The following is a 21,979-nucleotide window of genomic DNA, read 5'->3' on the forward strand; positions in this document are numbered from 1 at the left end:
ACATATTAGTTATGGCTGGAGGTGGTCTCAGTGATTTCATCTGAGGACAGGAGCTAGAACAGCCCTCAGTCCTGGGGTATCTGATCTGATTTTTCCATCTGAGTACTCTGAGGTCTCTGTCTGAGACAAATTCCCTTGATTTCTGTCCTCGTTATCTCTTACTGCAAGTCAAAACAGACTTCAGCAGGATTTCAGTGGGATCTGGATGTTGCAGATAGGATGTTTAGTCTGCTCTGAATTCACTATGCCACACCTGCATCCTATTTCTCTTACCTTGACTTTGTGGCTTTGTATTACTGCTCTTCTCCACAGTACTGAGATTTATAATCACATCTTTCAATTCCAGTAGTGAAGACAGTCTGCCATTTGACATTATTCTGCTCTCTGTCAAGGCCCTTATCGTAGACTTGAGTGAAATCATACCTTTCTTTTCCCTGAAATATGCCGCCAGTATGGAGGCTCCTATTTAGTGCTATGTAAAAATGCTTTTATCTTTGTATGGACATCCTGAAGTCAATATGTTTTCAATCAATATCACCATTTCTAAAAAGCAACAGTTCATGCTGCCAGGAGAAGCTGAAACCTGAAGAGCCCCCCTTTCCTTTTCTCCTTCTTTCATAAATGACTCTGGACTCCAGGGGCCATCTCCTGCCTGTGGAGAGGCCTCCCTGCCTCAAGCCAAGGGGATCCTCCTTGTCCTGCTGTTTTACACATCCTCTGTGGCACAGCTCTTCCTCTAGCCCAGATAAGCCCAGCTGGGCTCTTGAGTGCTCCCTTCAGCTGCAATGGCTCAGAGAAGTTAAAGCTGTAGGTAGTTTTATTGTCTTCTTGGAAAAGAAGCTAAACAAAACTCTGATTACCTGAAGAGAAATAAACAATAGGAAGGCTGACTTCTTCTTGGGTAACCATCATCCCAGGAGATCCCTGAAGTCACAGTGCTTTGCATTCTTTCTGAGAGGTGCTTTTCTTGTGGTAGCCCTCCAACATCAGCTGCCTGATCTATCACCTGTTCAGGGGGCAAGGAAGGTTGTCATGAAGCCAGATCACTTCAGGCTCTTGTTTCCACATACTGTTCCCTGTAGCTATACCCGAGGCTGACACAGGGCAGGGAAGAGTGGGATGGGCTGGAAGCACCAGGCTGACCACCAACAGAGAGGCAGATGAAAATGTGCCCTTTCCCCTGCTCAGGATAACCAGTAAAAACTTTTCTTTGTCATCCTTCCTCTTTGATCACCAAAACAAATACCACACAAAAATGGCACGTGCATCTTGACAAAATGACGTGCACTCACCGCCACTTTGAGTAGACACCACTACTAAAAAAGCCATGGCAAAGTAGTTCATGTTCCCAGAGTTCATTTTCACCTTGTTTCCAGGGAGCCCTGTGCTGTGCCTGTGAGTGCTAGAGGCCACAACTGCTTGCTCTGATATACTGTGTCAGAAGTAATCAGCTCCCCCCCACCGTGCTTTTTTGACTTAAAACCTATTTGAAAATATGGCTTCTTGTTTGCCACAGGTCAGGGCTGACCAGGACTGTGGTACTGGGTTCTGGGCTCCATCCTGCTAGGCATATCCCTGGCCACCTCCTGTGCAGAGGAGAGGAAAAGCATGGCTAAGGCCACATGGGCACAGCAGGGGCAGCTAGTGGCCCGAGGTGGAAAGCCTGGGCAGTTCCTCCAGCACCAGCCCACTGGAGCAGCCTGCTGCCAACCAAGCTCTTTGCTCAGTCTGTTTTAATAACACGTGGCTCATACTTTCTGTGTTTTTCCTCCTGACATTATGCTGACGTGTTAATCCACAGCACGGCAGCAAAAAAAGTCTGAGATTTCCTGAAGTGCTGTCAGCTGCTCCTGGAACTGGACACCCTGTAATAACCTCCAGGGCCAATGGCCCTCTGCCTCCAATTCCCAAGAAGGACTTATTTTCCTTGGCATAGCCAACACGGGCAAAACCTCATTCTGAGGTTTTTTTGAAAGAGAAAATAGGTGGCAAAGTGCTTAGCTCTTTCAAGGAAGTTTGGAAACTATGGAGAGCAACCATGTGAGCACTGAGTGTGGTTGTCCAGCTTCCAGCACAGAGCTGTAAATCATCTCCTGAATGGCTGTCACAAGCACACCAGGTCACAACAAAGAAGCTATTTTTCTTTCATCAGGACTGCTCGTTCAGGATACAACACTACTGCTAGTGCATTTTGCAGGTGCACAAAGCATTTGAAATGGATATCTTTTTTCCCAAGAAATAAGGTTAAGAGCTTGTTTGCTCTTCTTGTTTGGAGTTTGACTTATTTTGTTATACTTTCCCACAGCTGCAGTTTCCTCCACAAGCTGGAAATGGTTGCACCAGAGGCAGCAGAGTCTCAGAAAAACAGGAATATTTCCAGCACTGCAGGCAGGGATTTACAGCATTCTTTAAGGGAACATCTCAAACTATGTCCACCCTGGCTAGACTGGAGAAGTATTGAGGTCCCCACACCTGGGTGTGAAGCCCAAATCCAGGAAGCACAGCCTGTGCCAACATGCTGTCCATGCTTTGTGCACAGTACTGGAGTTATCCACTCCCTTTCCTGGGGGAAAGAATCAGTGTCACTGTGGCTGCCACCAGCTTGAGTCTCTCTGATGTGGTTTCCTCTCATCTGGGTGCTGGCAGCTCACGCTGCCCCTTGCCAGTCACTGTGCCATTCCCCAGGCATCCTTGTGCCCAGCATCTCCAGCACCCCTCGTGGCTGTGGTGGGCTGGGAAGGTGATTTCCAATTTCTGTTCTCCTTTGGGAACTAGTATTGCACAGGGGTCAGGCACATCCCTTGGCAGTTCTGTGGGCTACCACTCCCTGCTCATCCAGTCCTCATAGCATAGCCCTGCTGCCATGGTGGAATATGCCACAGGAATCACCTACAAGTGGTAGATTGGACCAATACTTTCTAAACATGAATTAAAAGCATGCTATTTTTAAATGTGTGACATGAGCATCTATCAGCAAGACACTGGATGAATAGTAATTAAAGATACATTGCATGAGCCATTAAATGTTCTCCTACTGATGACACTTGAAGCACATCTGAAGCCAAAGAAACTGAAAGGTAAATGCTGCTCATACCCCAGTGTGAGATATTTTCCTTAGAAAGCGCTCTGTGGGTGGCACAGCATTGTTGCCACCAGCCAAAAGGCGAGACTCAAAAGTGCCCTGGAAGCAAGTCAGCACTTCCAAGCAGCCAAAACACTGGACTGAGCAACTTAATCAATGGGATACTGATCAGAGGAGCTTGGAAAAGCTGAAGAGAAGAGAAGAGAAAGAAGAGAAGAGAAGAGAAGAGAAGAGAAGAGAAGAGAAGAGAAGAGAGAGATAGATAAGAGACGAGAAGAAGAGAAGAGAGAGAAGAGAAAGAGAAGAGCAGAGCAAGAGCAAGAGAAGAGACTAGAAGAGAACGATAAGAGAAGAGAAGAGACAGCACTACAGAGCCAGATAAGCGACGAGAAGATCACGCTCTCGCCGCGCCTCGCCTCTCTCACGCTCACGCTCTCGCTCCCATACTCTCCGCTCTCCCATAAGAGAAGAGAAGAGAAGCATCAGCCTCTGAACCAAGTTTCATGCTGGATAGCCCATAGGCAGAAACTCATGATTACTCATCCAAAGTTGTTGTTTTTTAAGTGGCCCTTGTGCAGCTGCAAGTATGCCTTTCCTCAAAAGAAGAGCATTGCATGGTTTTATGAAATGTGAAACCACTAATGCTTTACAGCACTCACTCTAAAAGAACACATTGTAAAAGAGAAGTGGGTTTTGTCTTCTTCTTTTGAGCCAACACATCAGGTTTAATAATTGAGGAGTGGTCTCAAAACAGCCCCCTCTTCTGCAGTTTGCCAAGGCAGAGGCAGTGTCTGCCCAAGTGGGTACCTCCAGCAGTGGTTGGCTCAGGAATAAGGTTTCTGGAAGAAAACTCTTATTCTTCAAGTGCTACGATGGCCTTGGTATCACAGAAGAGAGTTATGAAACCCCAGCCTTTGCTAGTACCCTTGGTGTATCTTGTTGTGCTATGTCAGACCATTTTCTCCCTAGAGGATGCACCATCCAAAGCCCTTAGCATCGAGGCTGAGCCAGGAGAAAACCTGTCACTGAAGGATGCTTTCAGTAACTGCAGGGGTTGGTGATGGGCTTGTTCCTCTCCAGAGGTTTGTTTTCAGTGGCTGTTTCTACATGCCAAGATCAACTCTCTGCTATTTTGGTTTTGTGTTGGGGAGGCAGATTGCATGCAGTGTGACGGCAACAATGTGGCCATGAAGATAAAGACAGGGTCTGTATCAAATATAAACAGTGGCCATAAATGCATATATGCATATATTTGAATGCTTCATTAAGTAAAAGATACTGTAACTAAAACAATATGAGGGATTATTTTGTCCTTAAATGGGCCAAAGTTTAATATAAAGTATCTCTGTGTGTACATTCTGAAGTTCAAGTGTATATACAGAGCAAATAGTTTATGGTTCCACAAGATACCCTGCACTATCTTTACTTAAGTATGAATTCCCTGGTTGTCTGAAATTGGCTATCTGACGGGAAATCTGACAAGAAAACCACATATTTAAAGGTTAAATAGCAACAGGAAACTTCCTGGGGAAACTTCAATGGCAGGATGCCTGCTCTGTCAGGTTGATAAAATCTGCTCCCTGACTCCATCTGACCCTTTCAGCAAAGCCAACTCCTGCATAAACACTATAGACTTTCACCAACAGGACCTAGGGAACCCTCTGGCACAAGAATCCATCACAGTTTTCTGGGGAAAGTAGAGCACAAACACGTTTTTCTCTTCCTTCACAAATTCATAAGCCTGAAGTCTGTTTCTGCAGCTTCAGATAAAATGCCTGCTACAATTTTTTTTTTTTTAATGACTGTGCCGTGTGGAAAGGTCAGAGCAGATCTAAATCAAAAATAGAAAAACACAGGTGAAAGGTGACAGAAGGTGATAAATGTCCAGCCAGTGAACAACTGGAAGACCCCAGACCCAAAAAAATAACCACTGGAAGAGGTACATAGACTGCAAGGGTATTGAAGCCCAGGGATTCCTTTGTTTGGGTCCCTCCCTGCAGCCACCAGGCTGAGCTGTTCCTATTGCTGTAGCGCTCGGTTATCTAATGTTTCCCCCTGCTGAAATCAGACGCCTGACACTGCTGCAGGAAACCTGGGGTACAGAAATTTCCTTAGCAATATTTATTTCCACTTCTGAGCGTTCTGTGATTATTTATTCTGTTATTATGATTCGGTCTTTAATGGAGCAAAGGTGTTCGCGGGCTTATGGGTCAGGTCTAGTACCAGATTAAAAGTACTAATCCAAAGAAAACTCCTCTTCATTCTTCCTTGCAGGTCACCGTAGACTTTTTGGGAGGGAAGGCGCCGTTCCATGCCGACACTAGATGTCAGCCCAAACCCGCGAGAGCTTCTGCTCCGAGCCCGAGCCGCGAACGCCGTCCCGCAGCTCCGCGGAGGAGCGGCCGGGGGAGCCCGGGGCTGCGGCAGAGCCCTCACCCTGCACGGAGAGGGGCTGGAGGGCTGCCAAAGGGAAAGGAGGGGTGCGCTCCCGCCTCCCCGCACAAAGCCCCTTCTTAAATAAACATGCCTTCATCCATTTTAAGGGGTGAAAACTTTCACCCGAAGTTCCCGCCCTTGGACAGAAGGCGGCTAACATCTCCTGGAGGCCATGAGCTGAACCTGCCCTGCTCCCGCCGAGGCTGTCCCGGAGGGTCTGTCTGCCAGGGCAGGCTGACAGCTGCGAGCTTTCGTGGCCCTGGAGAGGGAAAGCAGCTGCCACTGCTGCCCTGAAGGAACTCCGAGCTGTGGGCTCTCCTGAGCTCAGACTGAGATGGGGCACCTTGGGTGTTAGAGTGAGTGAAAGCAGTGGCAGGGAAACAGCACTCACCAGGGTACTTTTGGCAAGTAATTTAAAGGCTCCATTTGTGTTTTTATTTTCTCCTCACAGCATTGTTGTCCCAGACTGTTTAGCCCACAGACACCAGTTACCAAGGTTAGTGTTGACTGAAAACTCGGGGAGAAAAACAGAAATTGCCCAGTGAAAATGTAGCATTTCCTCATATTTCCACTCTAGGGACAGAAGCAATATCCCCTTCCCTTGTTTAGAAAACAGCCTTCCTTCCCCATTTCCCTCTCATTCTCCAAAACTCACTCTCTGGCAAGCCAGCCTGGCAAGGGCTACAGGCTACAGAGCTGAGATGCCCTTGTGGAATCTGGAATCCAGGGACTAAAGGCTGGCAGTTAATACCTGCTCCTTCATTTCTGTTCCTCTTTTTCACCCCCTGGGTTTTGGTTTATTTTTTAATGTGTGAGAGTTTCCCTGCCCAGTGCCTGTCTTTCCTTCAGCCCTGTTATGCAATGAGAGGTGTCCAGGAATCACCCATGCAGAACCCAGCTGGATTCCAGCTCCAGAGGGTGCAGTGTACTTCCCATATGGCCTGGCAAGGGCTCACCACAGCAGGGCTGAGGTTCCTGCATCTGAACTGGCTGGCACAGGAAGGGCTCAGGCATCCCTGCACCAGGCCTCCTGCTTCCTTGGTGAATTTGCCCCTCATGGAGACAAACCTAGAGAGACCTTCAAGCTCTTGCACTTTTAAAAACACCTCTTCTTTCAATGAAGGGATATTCAGCAAAGTAAATGCAAACAGACCTGGGTCAAAAGAACAGCTGCTCCACCCTGGTATCCTGCAGTAGTTAGCCTGTTCTGTTGGCTTAGCTGCTCAGTAAGATGTGTTTCGTTGTCTGAACCACTTCCTTAAAGAACAACTAGATGGATGGTGGATACAATTCATTCTTGATTATTGCTGGGAGAAAGAAAGAACACAGTAGCACAAACAACCACATGCACTGGTTTGAGCAGTGACTCTTCAGCTGCTGGCCCTTGGGTCAGCCGTGGCAAGGCTGAATGGCAGGCAGCCCATGTGTGACGCCAGGAGGAGGGAGTGCTTGGACTTCATCATGCCTTTCAATGGTTTGATTTTTTTTATTTTTCATTTCCTTTGCGAAGCTCTGCTCCTGGCCTGGATTCTGGCAGCACTTCATTCCACAACAACAGTTGCCATGGCCACTGAAGTGCAGGCAGCAAACAGCGCTGCTGCAGCTCTTGTAGGAGCTGCTGCAGCTTCTCGGGCACACGGAGTCCTGGTGCATGGGAAGGTGGGTGCATGGGTGTGCAGGTGCATGAATGCACTGGTGCATCAGTGCACAGGGGAGGGAGTGCATGGATGCAAGGGCAGGCATCCCTCTGGTCACTCGCAGGCATGAGCAAGAGCCACCAGCTGGGAGCAAGCCATGCCTCACAGAAAAGGTCTGATGTTAATGGGCTGAGATATTTTGCATGGGCTCAGTATGGGCATCTGCAACTTCATGCCTGCTCTAGAAATAGGGATGAGTGCTGGAAAGGGAGGGGGTGGAGCTGCAAGGATGCTTGACATGCTGCCAGCTCTCAGTGCATGTGCAAGTCATGAAGGTAACAAAACACAAGTAGGGACTCAGGAGTTCAAGAAGTGGACTACTCTGAAGAGGCAGCCCACCCCTCCTGTTGGTCCTCTCTCCTGCTGTGCACTGGGCTTGTGAAGGAGCAGGAGACATCCTCTGAAATTGTTGGGGCTCACTGCTCTGTTGTTGCACTGTAGGTAATGCGGCCAAGGAGGAAAGCAGTGCCCAGCAGCTGCTGGTCAGGCAGCTGTGAGGAGCAAGTGAAGTCCTGCACAGTCCATACTGGACCTGGCAGTACTCAAAAGGGGCGTTCTGGTGTGGGGCAGCACATCGAGGTGTTTGCTTGTATTACCTCACCTCCATACAGATCCACTGAAGACCCCCACAGAGAAGCTGCTGCTGGGGGTTACTCACAGCAACAAAAAGCTCTTGCTGGGGTAGATGTGGAAATTGCCAACCACTGTTTCTTCTTCATCTCTGCACTACTGGAGATATTGGGGCAGGAACAATGGCAGCAGACCTGCACTGGCCACCCAAGCTCACCCAAGTTTGGCATGCACTTCTAGCCTGGAAGAAGTGAGGATTTGAATCCACCAAGCAGAGGGCTGCCAGTGGAGGGGAGGCTGCCCTGCCTGTCTTGCTGCTGCCCCTGTTGTAGCTGAGATGCAAGAAAAAGGGCTGGTAACTTAAACCAGTGCAGTGAGACCAGCAAGAGTTAATTTTGCAGAGCTCTTTGTTACTCATGGCACATTCATTTTGTTTATATTCTGTTCTATAAAACTAAATAGTTCCTCTCTCAGTGGTTGTATAGTCTCTAAAGAGCTCTTGGACATTTCTCATCCCATTTTACATTTGTTTGCTTGTTTCTCAAGCCAGTTCTTCCAGTGTCTCCTAAATCGTGTCTACTGTTGTTTGAATCCCTTCCAGTTTCTTGCCATCTGCTCAGTGCCAAAAATGAACAAAATATTCATGGTTCATAGCAATATTCACTGTGACACAGAAACAGGAGCCTTGTGCATCGGAATTTCCCAGTCAAATAGCATAAAGATTAGTGCCTTTGTGGCTATGGTGACTGTACCTTTTTAAGCTTTTAACTTACAACAAGTAGATAAGATTTCCTTCAGTTAGATTTTAAACCCTCCCCTTCCCCTCCCCTTCCTTCCCACCCATTCTTTTTCCGGAATCCAGGAGTTGCACTTGTTTAAAGAATCCACAAAGGCAAAGCTTTAGGCCTTAGCTCATTGCCTGTTATGCCATTCCTGATCTCTGCAGCATGATCCCTTACTTGGGCAGTGGTACTGTGCTCTGCAGTCTCTTAAGTGTGACACTTTGTCATGGCTTCAGCCATACAGTGCCCTGAAATCTATCTCTGACCTCTGTGGTTCAAAATTCCATATGGACCTTCCAGCTGTTCTGGAGTCAGATGGGATCCTGGTTTGCTACATTTCATATTTATTTTGCTGTCAGAGTCCCAAGAGAAGCTGTGCCCCCTACAAAATCTTGAGCAAGCCACACTTTTGATGTGTCTTCAATCCCATTTTGCTCTTCTCAGATGTCCTTAACATAATGTTCATGAAAATCAACCTAGCTGATCTTGCCATTCACCATTAATTCCTGGAAACTGTGAAAATAAATTTTTCTTTTAATCCAAGAGTAAGAATTCTCCCCAGGCTTTCTGCCTAGTCACATGTCCTATTGTGTTGAAGAAACCTGCTTCAGAGCAGGACAGCCTGTTGGCAGGCTCCTGGTCACCACAGCACCTTTTCTGGGAGCACAAAACACAAGCCTCCAGATGTCACTGCTCTTACTTCAGTCAGCCAGGTCATATTCTCAGCTGTAGATGAAGCTCCTCAGCCACACCAACCTTCACAATGTGGTGTCAGCTTTTGGGACACTTTGGGGCAGGGAAAAGCTGACCCATCAGAGACAGGAGCAGTCCCTTCAAGACACTGAGCAAAACCAGATTTTGCTTTTCTGGTAGTCTTGGGTTTCATAGCTGTTGCAGGATCAGGCAGAAGTCTCTGTAAATGCTGCTGTTTGCTGTGCCAAATTTATTTCACAGCAAGTAAAAGTGCACATGACACTTATCTGTTCCCTCAGAGAGTAATGTCAATCCTTAAGCCTTTCCCTCACTTAGCCAAGACTTTTCCCCTCTGCTGCTTTAAGTGTGACATTTTTCTCTGAGGTAGGTGCCTTTACAGCTCTGTTGGCTAACCTTGGTAAAAACCTTTTCCCAGAAGTTTGATGATGATTCACTGGCATTATCCAGAGCACAGATTCTCCTGTTTAAGCAACTCACACCACTTCTGTCAGCAGCATGTCTGAACACCAAAAATTGCCAAGTGATGACAAGCCCGGGAAGGGCTGGTGTTGGCAGAGCAGTTTTTTCCTGTCATGTTGAGGTTACAGATACTTTAGTGTGTCTGTTGTGGATGCACAGCTGTAGATCCCCTCAGGAAGCACCTTTTCTCCCCAGTAAGATCATATCGAAAAAGAATATCGATCAGAATAACAGAGAAAAGATTAAAGCTGTATTGCAGAGTGGGGTGTTGAAAGAAGTCTCAAGTGAATGTCTGTGATTATACTCAAGTCCTGCAGCCTTCTGCTCTTGTTTCCTCCTGTCTTCAGCTCTGCAAGTGAAAGCGAGGTTCAGTGCAAAAGTTGGACACTTTGTTCCACATATAGCTTCCCATGTAGGTGGGGAAAGGGCCAAGGCTGAATTTGTTCTCTGCTAGGCTCTATAAACAACCTGAACATCTTGCAGCTGTCAGAGCTCAGACCATCACATCTCATAAACCATCTGCAAACCTCTATGTGATAGGGAAGATAGAAAGAACAGGCGGTGCCTGTGAGTTGTTCTCATTAAAACATCTAATTCAAGTCAGTCTGATGCAAAGCTCAGTTTTTCCAAAGTGTGTACTGGCTTTGGTGTATGCCAGTGGGTCATGGAGTAGTCTCACACTCACATGGTAAAACAAGTACTCTCTGATAAGCTTCCCATGGGATCATGCACTGCAAGAATGATCTTAACACTCTCAGCCTGCTAGGGAACAGTAAGACAACTTTGGGCTATGGGACAGTAACTTGGTTTCTGCAAAAGTTTGAGCAGCACAGCCTGAAAACAGAAACAGTAAAAATGCTTTGGTGTGCAGAGGGGGATGGAAATGCCCCCACCTCAGGGCAGCCATACCTGATTCTTCCTTACACCTCATCTGAGGACTCCTGGAGAGGAGTTGTTGCTGCTGGGGCTGTCTCTGCTCAGCAGTGTCACATTCATTTCTGTATACTCTGGTCCAGGCTGTGGCACACCTACTTTGCATCTAAATCCACTTTGTCAAAGAGCTTGCAGTAGTGCAGATCCCAGTGTTTCTTCTTCCCTCTACCCTTTTGTTAGAGATAAATTTCAGTTCCAGAATACAGACAAAACAAAACCACAGCAGCAACTTCACTGGCACCCTTCAAAGTATCTGCAGAAACTAGCTAGAAAAGATTGCTCAGTTCATGTTCTACTGAGCAAAGCTCTTGCCTCCATGACCATCACAGCCAGACTCCGACACACGTCAGGGGATGGGAAGCTTGGGCTGGCACCAAGAAACCTATTTTTAAACTGTCTCTGCTGCATAAGGTAATATGAGATTTAGCTGCATGATGGTTACTCCCTAATTGCTTGGGTGAAGCCACAGGAGGCCACAGAGGTGGGGCTGGGGTGTTCTGCCACCCCTGCATCCCCCCACTGCCTCCCAAGAGCCGCGGGAGCTCCATCACCCCCGAGTTTTCAGAGCACCGTGCTAACAGTCAGACTTTCAGGGCCTGCCCAAGAGCAGGTTTTTCACTTTCTCAGGCATGCAGTGACTTTTCAGCAAGGTTTTCTGCATGGCTTGTACTTTCTAAGAAAGGAGTTGAAGCGAAGCCCAAGAGTCAAGAAGCAGATCTGCTTACTCGCCCCAGGGACAGCAGGCGCTATGTACATGCCTGGGAAAAATCCCTGCAAGTCAGAGAGAGACGTAAAACCCATCAAACCACTTGAGAGAGGGAGTGAGAGGTTTTTTACATGATCAGCTTGGATGAGATCTCTTTTAAACTTAACTGAAATGAAAGGAGGGTGGGGAGTTTTTGTATTGCTACTGGAAGCATTTTTCAGTCTGCCCTAAAAATGACATGAAACTCCAACCTCAAAGTAGTTTATTTACAGGTTTGGGTTTAAAGAAATCTCTGTGTGAGGGGGAGAGGTTATTCCTCAGCCAGCAGGCAGAACTGGAGCTGGGGGATGGCTGATGCTTCTGGCTCCTTAGGTATGAATTAGGTGGGATTGCTGTTGGTAACTAGAGCCAAGAGTAGGTATTTGGGTAAGGGAGCTATAACTAAGCATGCCATCTAACCAATTATAAGCTGGTCTGGACGTGAGAAAATAAGAGATTTGGTGTCTATCTTCCCATGAATGCCAGGGAGATATAACTGCTTTTTAAATTGAAGAGGTGATATAACTGCTTTAAAAACTTATAAAATGTCAATGTGGCAGCATGCTTGGAAAGCTAAAGACAGGGTGAGGCAGGGTCTTCTGGTGGTATGACCATTTATAGAACTAATAATAAAATTGGGGTTTTGGACTGACATAATTTAATGTCTATACCAACTAAGGGCTAAGTGCTCCAGGATAATGTCTAGACCCAATGAAAACAAATCAGCAGCATATTTCACATAATCTTTCATTTAAATGGAGGTAAAACTGTGTAAAAACCAGGCCCCAGGGCCCTCAGCTGAATGCACCAGATGAAGCAGGTGCTGCCCCAAAATTGTGGGGTTGGGCTGACTCCATGCTCCCAGAGGCACCATCATCCCTGCCATGCTTGGCTGCCTATGTCTCTCTCTGTTCATGTATTTACATTTCCATTTAAATTTACCTGCAAGTCTGATTTTTCTGGAGTTTTAACATATTTTGTTTTGATAGATAATTGCTTCAGTCCTGTAATATATTTTACTTTTGGAGTTTATTAATCTGCTCCCAGCTATAATTCCATCTTAGCCTAGTTTTGTCTAAGAAATAGGAACTGTTTTCTTATTCCTAGAGCAACAGTATCATCCTAAGGATGGGAAGTTTATCAAGTGCCCAGTAGAGTATTTTTCAATGATATTTCAAGAAACTCTTTATCCTGAGTCTCTCTGACAGGAGACATTGCTTTTTGATCCCTGGATCACAATGAAGTTTTCCTCTATGGAAGCTCTGGGGGAGCATGCCATAGTTTTCATTTATTTTCCCATGGAAATTGTAAATCTGTACATCTTTCATGGCTTAGTCATATACACTACAGAACAATGCTTGTGGTTATCCCATTGTTTTTTTCTTTTGCAATCTGAAAAAAAAAGGTTGCCTCTTTTAATCAAAATTGGTTTTGACCACATCTGGAGCATGCAATGATGAAACAAGAAGAAATATCAGGGTCCTTTTCACACTGGAGCAGAGTTGGCAAGTTTCTGGTGACACCTGTGAGGTCACTGGTACCTGCTGACCTGTTGTCTTCCTAGAGTTTAATAGGATTGCAAGCTAGATTTGCACTAGAGTTGATGCTAAAATCTTCCTGACTTGCCATTCAACCTTACCACCCACCCACTTTTGAAAGTCCCACTGGGTGTGAGTTCCCACTATGCTACTCTCAGACCTCAGAACTGAAAATTGTCTGAACCATTCATCTGAAGATCAAGCTCACACTTCTGCTGTGCCAGAGTTTTTTGAGAGATGCAGGCACCGAAGAATAGTCAAGGTGCTGTTTCTTTTTTAGGCTAGGATAAGTATGTGATATGTCATACTAACCACAGTGGGTGTAGAAAGCTGCTCCTACTTTCATCCAATGCCTCCCTACTAACTCAGAATCTGAGACTTTAATACTTTTTGCTAAATTTTACTCTAGAGGTAGTCTGAGATTTCCTTCTGCATTAGAAGACACAAAGAGAATGTTTCATATAATGCCAGCTGGTAATTAATACAAATTAGTGACGGGGAATATGGAGCTGAAACTTTTGCACTGAATTAAGCTATGCCTCCACAGACTGTAGCACAGGAACTGCTCTCTGTGAGGTTTGGAAGTTCAACAGCCTTAGCTAAAACCAGTCCCTTATATTGAACTTTCGCTTCTTCTCTCAGTTTTGAGCTGATGTGGTTCCCAAGAGAAGTTCCTGTTTCTCTTCTCTCCTCCCTTCCATTCAGCAGGCCTTTGCAAAGGGCTGCTGGAGGGGAAGGAGGGCGAGCACGCTGTGCCTGTCCCATGTCATGCCCAGGCAGCCCCAGCATTGAGCAATTCCAGACATGGGGTGCTGAGGGGGAACCGAGCCCTGCTCCTCACCCCCGTGCTGGCCTTGCCCTGAGGGTCACTTGTCAGCAGACAGCCTGGGAATCAGCTCCTGGTCAGCCTGCTCCTTCCCACTGCCAGCTCCCCAGGCCACATGGAGCATCCACCTGGGCACAGACACTGTGGGCACCCTGGCTCAGCACACACGCAAACTGCTGCCACCGAAGGGGAGGGTGGGTAGTGGGAACTATCCCCACATTTGGGAGTAATTCCTGTGTGATGGAGCAGCATTTCATCCACAACTGCTCTGAAATGGTCAAAGTATTGGTGAGGCAGTGGGATGAAATAAATCTCTGGTTTAAACTGATTACCTATCTTTATTTCTTCAAAAAGCCTGTGAATAAGAAGAAAAAAAATTGGATTCTGCCAGGTTTGTGGAGAAGCAGGTGGCACAGCAGTTAGTAAATCCTGCTCAAAAGCTTCTCAACCCAGTGGCCACTTTCACTCAAGTAGGAAAGAAAGGGTAGCCAAAGACAAGGACAGAGAAAGAAGTCAGTATTACCTTCCTCTCCTCTCCTCCCCCTTCCCATCCCAGTCAAGTCTAGGCTTTTGGCTAAAGCTTGAGAGACACCCCAAGTACAGGGTGCCATGTACAGCCTGTGACTGACAGCGACACTTGCTTCCAGGTCCGTTTTGTCACCATGTAAATTTCTCTTTTATCTGAGTTTTCTGTCAAGCAGTAAAGGTGAGGAGAGGCTGCTGCCCTTCACAGGGCAGGGCCAGCCCGTGTTCAGGCACAGCAGGGCACAGGCACAAACACGTGTGCCCCACGCTGCCCGGGAAGGGGCTGCTCCTGCTGCTGCCCCGCAGGCTGGAGGGGTGCCCAGCACACACGGCTCTGCTGAGCTTGGGGCTTTCTGAGTCAGACAGAGTGGGGCCAAGCTATGGCCAAGTGCTCCTGCAATTCCCCCTCACTGCAAAAACAAATCCTTTCTGAGCACCTGCTTCCTCTTTGAAAGAAAGTTACACTCCTCAGTGAAAACCAGACAGCGGTCTGAAAGAAAAGCTTTTTGAAAGACCTCAAATATATGTTTGTTGATTGCACACAATGGGCTATTTTCTTTGCAGAGGTGGAAATACAGATGTGCAAGACATTTTCGTGTGCTGTCTCTTTGCAGAGTGCCATAGCCCGTGGTTAGACAGGGAGCACAATGGCAGGCAGCTCCAGAATGCTCCCAGAACAGCAGGGATGGGTTATGCAGAGGCTGTGTGTAACCCATCTGGGAAATGTGAACATATAGGCCATGTCATCACTTTTCTGTACATCTGACAAAATCAGAATGCTTATTTTATGGTTAAATTATCAGGCAATTGCTCTGAAGCAGTTGAAGAGCAGTGCTTTTTTACACAATGTGTATCTGGATGAAGAAACTCTTGCCAGGGAACACCAGCGAGCCCATTTGAGCAAGGTGTGTCCATTGGGGTTAAATAATCATTTGGACACAACCTCCAGCTCACAAACTCTTCAAAATGCTGATTAGCAAATGGCAGGGGGATTTACCAAGGACAAATTCACTCTGGCAAGGCCAATTCACTTGCCCTGACTCTAATAATCTTGTCCAAATACTTATCCAAAATCTTGGAGACAGGATACCGGTCCATTCAGGCCAGCAATCTGACGCACATCCCCGTCCTCCTGTTGTAAAAACTGCTGCATGGCTGTAATAATTAATCAGCTGGAAACAGCCCAAGCCCAAAGAACAATGTCATGGCACTGAGTACATATTTACTCAGTCAGGGAAAGCAATGAAAAAAGGAGTTTGACTCCAAGCAGAGCAGAAATACCTACCAGAGGTACACAAAAGCAAAAGGAGAGTGCAGTCTCAGTGGAAGATACAGTTGGACTTTTGAAAACTGCAGCCCAATTGTGACAAAAATGGAGTTGAGCTCAATGTTGTTGGGCAGTACTGCCCATCTGACAGTAACTGCACCCATATTTGCAGGAGACAACCAGTTTGGCAGGATTTTAAGTAGAAATAGGGTCAAAGTAGAATAATATTTTATTTTTTAAAGAGTTTCTGAAGTATTTATACTTTTTTTGTAAGCATGAAGGTAGACAGCTTGGGAACAAGGTGGACAGGCTCTTCCCTGGATCCTGGAAAGCAGAGGTGATAGACAGTGTGGTGTTCCCACTGGAGGAGCAATCAAGTGTGAGTTTTCAGGGCAGCACTGCAGCAAAAGCAGCTACTGGAATTTTCGGGTTGCATAAGAAGTTGTGCAGATTGTCAGCTGAAGGACATTACTGCCTAAATGAAGGACTCTGAACTTTGTGAAAGGTGCTGCTGCTACAATAAGGAGCCTGTAAAAGATCTTCAAATGAGGCTGAAGGTCATGGACACCACTAAGAGTAAGGTCTTCATCAATTTGGCCTCTGCCAAAAATCCAGAAGAACTGGCCTCAACCAATGCATATAAATTTTATTAGGCAGATAAAATTCTCAGCATAAATTTGGCACAAATTTTTATTCAAGAGCATGATTTACCCTTCCAAAAAAGAGGGTCCCCAATTTTTCCAAACTGACACAGAATTCAGAAGGGCAACCTGAGCTTCAGCCAAGCAGAACTGGTTTGCTGCAAGGAGAGGTGTCTAGGAAAAATGCAACTGGTCTGTGAGTGACAGCAGTTGCCACAGCCTGAGCCCTCTGGACATCAGGGTAAGGCCATGCAGGCTCTGCACCCATGATACAGAGGTACCCCAGCATCCGAGCTGATGTGGGGATATCCTGGAGGATATCATTGCTCTCTCTCTCCTAACAAGGAACTTGATGGGTCACTCAGCACATATTAAGGGATATACAACATGACAGCTGTCGTAGCTCTAGGGGACAAACCATGTTCTTGTCTCCAGATCAACAAAAGCCATTGGAAAAAGTGGCAGAGGTGCTGGGCAGGATGTCCCTCCCCAGATCCCATGACAGCAGTTCTCTAGAAACCCTCAAGCACACTTTTCCTCCATCCTTGGTCTCCAGCTGGGTACAGATCCATCTGGGGGCTTTGGGGTCGTACCTGATGACCTGACAGCCATACCTGATACCTTCACCTCTTCCACTGGGGGCAGCTGGCTTGGGGCAGGCAGCTTGCTCTTCCTCACACCGCTCTTTGAAGCTGAAGCCTATCTTTGCAACAACTTCAAGTTAGCGCATGAAGAAACATCCAAAGGAGGACCAAAATAACCCAGGCAGCTTCATGCCTGCTGAAACCAGGCTTGCCTTTGTGAGGCAATAGAATGGCTTGGCACGGTGTGTCATTTAGCACAGGAGAAAGAGAAGCACCTATTGTCTCGAGGGTGCCAGCCGCTGTCGGACAGCACACACCTGGTCACGGGCACCAGCTCCCGGCGCTGCTGGGAATGCTTGTGCTGCTGCCAAGGGAAGGGAAGGCAGTGCACATCCTGCTGGCCTCACCTGGAGTGACCCAGCTGGGACATTGTTTCAGCTTGGCTGGACTGTGGTGATTATGTGCACAGAGAGTGAGAGGGGCAGTAACTCTGATGAAGTGGCCTTGGATACTGCTGTCCTGCACCTGAATGCTCTGAGTCCCACAGAGCAGCAAGAAGCTTCTTTACACAAGAAGATGGTGTTTGGTTAAGTAAAGCATCTAAATAAAAATCACATCACCCTGACTTACTGGCATGGATGTTCCTTTAGCTAATTCCCTTTTTTTTCCTTCATAGAGGCTATGGTACCTCAAATTAGCATTTGCTGCAGACAGTCAGATTGGATCAGTGGGATGGGATAATTTGTCCCTGCAGCTAAGCCTGCGGTGAACTTGATTTATTATCATCTGTCTGCTTTTAAAGACCTTTTTCAGATGGAAACTTAAGAGATTTAAGTAAAACTATTTAGAACCCAGTTAACCAGATTTCCTTGAATAAATGCAGACTTGCTGTAAATGTAATTCCCTACTATTTATTGTGCTGCTCTGGTTTCGTTTTTCTTCTATCCCATCTGGAACCTGAAAGTATAAAACCATAAAATGAACAAGCTCAGGTGAGGGTAAGTTCAGCAGAGGTGGCCACTTGGCTGTGTGAAAGAAGTCCCAGTGTTGTGAGCTCCCCAGCTCACATTTACCAGTTGCTGTGCCTTTTGTGAGGACATTGAGTCCAGCTGAAGCAGGAGCTGGCTGGGACATTTGGGTGCATTCCCCAAGGGAGGGTGTACTCAGCCTGAGACAGGGCATGCAGATGCCCAGGCAGACAGCTGAGGGGCCAGGCATGGCAGAGTGGATTATTCATCCCTAGTAACTGATTATAAACTGATATTTCTTTTTTATTTTTTTTTCTTTCAGAAAGCTTGCACTTATATTTTAATCATAGAATCGTTTACTTGTAGATCATCAAGGCCAAACATTAACCTAACACTGCCAAGCCCACCACTAAACAACATCTCTTAAGTGCCAATCTACACACAATTAATTTTAGAAGTATTCATTCTGTTAGAAAGGCCCTGAGGGGAAGCCGTGTGAGGAGTGGCTGAGGTCACTTGGTCTGTTCAGCTGGAGATGAGGGGAGACCTTTCCATGGCCTACAGCTTCCTTGTGAGGGGAAGCAGAGTCAGGCAGTGATGTCTTCTCAGTGGTGACGAGTGGCAGGACTAACAGGGGGGCAGGAAGCTGTGTCAGGGAAGGTTGACATTGAATATCAGGTTCTTCACCCAAAGGGTGGTTGGGCACTGGAACAGGCTCCCCAGGGAAGTGATCACAGCACCAACCTGGCAGAGTTCAAGAAGTGTTAGGACAATGCTCTCAGGCACATGGTGTGACTCTTGGGGTTGTCCTGTGCAGGGCCAGGAGCTGGATTTTGACGATCCTGGTGGGTCCCTTCAACCTCAGGATATTCTATTATTCTATAGAATTAATTTTATATAATTAATTTTAGAAAAACCCTTTGAAATGCTCGTGAAGAGGCCTTGTATCAGCTTTGCTCATGGCCATCATTTACATTTTCCCTGTAAATTTTCACACTACAAATAAACATCAAATGCTCACGAAGTCTCTCTGTGATACCAAGAAACTTGTGTCTCCAAACGGGAGCAGCAATATTCTCCCAAAATGCACTGAGCCATGGCACTGTAAGGCCTTCCAGCAAAACAGGAATTATCTCATTTTCTCCAGCAAAGTATGGCAAATGCCAAAGGAAGCTGCAAAAGGTTCAAATACAAGGATGAGTCACACCGCGTGTGCTGGGGCAGCGGAAGCCTTCAGGGAAATGGCTTTTAGGGAAAGCCACCTTGAATGGCCTCATCTGCAGGGCCCTCTGTCCTGTGCCAGCAGGGATGTGGCTGTGCACAGGGGGGTACCACAGCACCCCACGGGAAGGTGCAGCACCCCCAAAGGCACTTGGGTGCAGGTGGGTGGGTGCACACACCCCAGCTCGTGCTCCATGAGCAGCATGGGGAGGAGCAGGGCAGTGTTTTGGGGCAGGGAAAGCCCCACGCTGGTGACTCAGGGCTGCCCCATGCCATGCTTTATGTAGTCCCTGTGAATGGTTTATCCTCTTCCATGGCGGGGCTGTCCACTGGAGGCCAAAAGGCTTAGGTGGCACAGTGGGCAATTCTGGTTCCAAATCCAAAACACAGCCTCCTCCTAGTACTGTGAAGAAAATCAACTCTACCCCAGCTGAAACCAGCACATTCTCCACTTCTTATCCCGCACCATTTCTGTCATGTTTAGGTCCCACAGTATCCAATAAATCCTAATTAACCACCACCCCCTTCCCATCCTTTGAAAAATATACATATGTCATTCCCTTAGGACCACCCCTGCAAAGCATCTATAAAATGTCCATGGAATGTCCACTAAGTTCATTTAATCTAAGACTTTGGCCCCAGCCAAAACCAGCCCACTGCCCCATGGGTGATACAGGATGGAAGCATTCCCTACAGATGCCCAGAGCACTGCTGGAGGCTGCTTAGGAGAGGATGAAAGCACCAAGTCAGACTGCTGAGGAAAACTGGAGGGTGGGGCAAGGGGGGTTGGCAGGGCCCTACAGACTGAAGGGGGAAGAGGGCAGGAAGGCAGCCAGGGAGCAGGGATAAAGGAGCACCAGACTGGAAAGGATATGAGGCAGACTCCAGCTGCAGGAGTCACACAGTGAACGTGTCAAACAGCTGAAACCTGGCTGAAGGAACCAAAGATGTGAAGGGAAGCCAAATGGAAAACAAAAATGAAGGCAGGAGGAGCGGGGCTGGGCTGCAGCAGCCCCATAAGTACCCAGGTGGCTGAGTGTGCACACAAATGCCATGACCACCTGGAAGCCTGACGCAGCCTCCTGGGGCACTGAGACTGACCCCACCCCAGGCACTAAAACAGGCTTTAACAGCCACCAGCTCTTGAGGGCTTGCACCAGAAACAAGCCCACACCCCTGTTTATGTCTATATTTTCTTGCCCTCAAGGGAACTATATTCAGAAAAGTATCTCAGCTGCTGGCTCTGACAGACCTGTGCCGTGTCATGTGCCACAGGAACAAAAAGTGGCCTTTAAAATGTTACAGTGACTTGTGTGGCAGTAATTTTTAAAGTTCTTAAAAAAAAAAAAAAAAGGGGGGGGGGCAGGGAAAAAAAAAGAAATTGCCTGAGAGTAAAAATACTACCGAAAACTGAAACTTAACACCACTGAGTGTGAGAGATAACATCTTTAAACGGGCACATAGCAGCCGCCCAGCTTCCTGCTGCTCCCCCACGTTTCAGGGCAGAAACTGTCAGGGGTTAATAAACGCAGCACCTTGGCAAATCCCCATCATGCTACCTGGTTTGGACACCTTAAAAGTTCACATTCTCCCAAGAAACAGTCAGGAGAAACATATAGAAAGGCATTAACCTTAAAGGGTAGGATGAGGTGTAAAAATCAGCTGAGAAACCGTACCTCAAAAGAGCAGAGGGGGTGAAGGCAGTACCACAGCAGGCACTATCAAGTGTTCCCAGAGAACAGCTACAGCACAGAGGTCTGAGAGAGGTGCTCCTTACAAAATTAAAGTAAAATCAGTGACTCGGATTCCTCTCCACTGTCTCTACACCAGTATTAGCCTGATTAAAACAAGGAGCTATTTCCACTGACATTTCACCTTCTGACGCCAGTCCAAAATTAGCTCTGAACACAAATTCACCAAGAAGGCTGGGCAGTGCTTGGAGCTGCAGTGGTGAGAAGCTTGGCAACATACCTTTTAGCTGCTGCTGAATTATTTAGACCATGGGTGTGTAATTGAGAGCAGAACTAGCCCAAAGGAGCTACCTATCACCAGCTACTCATCAAAAAGTAATACACCAAACTTTGATAGGGCTTTCTGTGCCTTTGCTGAGTTATTTAAAGCTGCCAAACACAGAAGAAAAGCTCATTTGAAAAGCTGTAATGCACCATAGCTGAATTTCGTGCATCCCAAGCCTTTGTGCAACTGCCTTTGCCTCCTCAGAAAGTCTGGGGTCTTGGGCAAAGCACTATTTATGGTCCCCATCGTTTCCTTCCTCCCCACTACTATTTTCATTATTGTTGACAGAAACATTGTGCACCTGCTGCTGTTACTGCAGAGGTGGAAATCCCCCTCAAAGCACTCGCCAGAAAGGTCATTGAGCTGTTTCTTCTGCTGTGGCATCAGCAGGGAGACAGAGCACCCTCTCTGGCTTAAGAAACACACACACATGTGCCAGCACTCCTGTCACTAGCCCCTTGTAATAAATACAGTTGGCAAAAGCAATTAATATAATTTTAACCCTTGCAAGTTTTTAGCTGCATTCCAAATACTGCTTGGACATTCCTCTTACTCCCAACTCTAACCAAAGCTCTAACCTTGTCTTCCCAGGCCACCAGTCAGAGGGTGACAAAATTACAAGTTTTACACGGACCTGTGAAGAAACTTGGAATTGTAGGATCAGGTTAAGAACACAGCAAAATTCTTCTGTTCACTTTCCCTTTTCAGTAGCCAGCTAGCCTATCTGCCTGTGACACAGCCATTGCTGTGCATGTTATTGCTCATCAGCCCAATACACTCCGCTCTCAGCTCACACACCTGTCAGGCTGGTATGAGAATGGCAATCACATATGAAAGGCACTCTGTCCATATATTTCATGTACACAGACTGATTTTATGAATCAATCTGTGTCACACCCAAAAGCTTAAAAAATTGCAAAAGGGTGAGTGCTCTCAACTTCTGTCCATGCCAGCCCAAAGTGCACAGTGCTTTGC

This window comes from Serinus canaria, chromosome 4 (genome assembly GCF_022539315.1).
Source record: "Serinus canaria isolate serCan28SL12 chromosome 4, serCan2020, whole genome shotgun sequence".
Lineage (NCBI taxonomy): Eukaryota > Metazoa > Chordata > Aves > Passeriformes > Fringillidae > Serinus > Serinus canaria.